Source organism: Homarus americanus, unplaced genomic scaffold (assembly GCF_018991925.1).
Source record: "Homarus americanus isolate GMGI-L3 unplaced genomic scaffold, GMGI_Hamer_2.0 scaffold32583, whole genome shotgun sequence".
Taxonomy (NCBI): Eukaryota; Metazoa; Arthropoda; class Malacostraca; order Decapoda; family Nephropidae; genus Homarus; species Homarus americanus.
In genome coordinates this window covers 40,056,670-40,057,667 of record NW_024713129.1, presented here as the reverse complement: position 1 = coordinate 40,057,667, position 998 = coordinate 40,056,670, and the positions used below count along the sequence as shown (strand labels likewise).

General features: G+C 37.3%; 1 non-coding gene across 1 annotated transcript; it reads left to right on the top strand.

Moving 5' to 3' along the window:
* The first annotated feature begins 623 nt into the window (after window positions 1–623).
* Trnar-ucu lies at window positions 624–696 on the top strand. The gene has a single exon. It is a non-coding gene; the product is annotated as a tRNA-Arg (tRNA).
* Window positions 697–998: the final 302 nt, after the last annotated feature.

Sequence of the window (998 nt, the reverse complement as noted above, 5' to 3'; positions counted from 1 at the left end):
ATTTTTATTGTGTATATATTTCAAGATGCAACATGACGTAGAATTTAGGAAACATAAAAGCAAGATGAAATGATAATAAGAAATAGACTTTTGATAATACATAACAATAAATGAAGACAAATATAGGGGAATATACCTCTAAGAGGAAAAATTTAAATAAATAAGAAGAAAATATATGACAAACGGAAATATTGAATTGAAGAACCTGGGCAATATTATTACAGGGATAAAAAGAGCAGCAGAGTTTGGAAATAAAGAAGAAGGGAATGAAAGAAGCTCCAGTGATAATAACAAACTAAAAGAGAGACCAAGAAAGTTGAATAATTCTGCCTCGCGCTTACCTACTAAACGTGTGCGTGTTTGTGCGTGTGAGTTTGTGTTTGTGTGTGTGTATTTGTATATGAGTTTGTGTGTTTATGTGTGTGTGTAATTTATTTTTTTTTTTAAAGTTCCGGGTTTCATAAATAATAATACTATTATATCTTTCAACATGCCTGATTACACAAACAAGGTACAATGAATGCATTAACACGATGAAAAATTAGTAAAGCTCGAGAAACAAAATATCCAAATAAAATTTACTCACATTATAATATTGGTTGTCAAATCGATTATAGTAACTTGTCCCCATGGCGCAGTGGATAGCGCGCTGGACTTCTAATCCAGAGGCCGCGGGTTCGAATCCCGCTGGGGATGCTAGTTCTTTGCAAGTGTTATGGCAGTCGTGGTGCAAAATGTTGTTCATCACTTATACGGCCGCCGGCCGCCTGTTTAGCACTAGTTAAGGCGATGTTGACTATTAAACGGCCGTTAGTAACCAATAATAGTGTAGGACGCCGTTGCCCCGGCCGGTCCTCACTCTTACATAAATGGCGCTCCGGTAACTGAGCCGCGAGCGGTAGTTACCACGCAAATCCTCTTGCGATTATTAAGTGATGTATAAACACTCTTAAGTGGAATATCGTCTTACTCGTGTCAACGTTCGTTCTATCGATCTG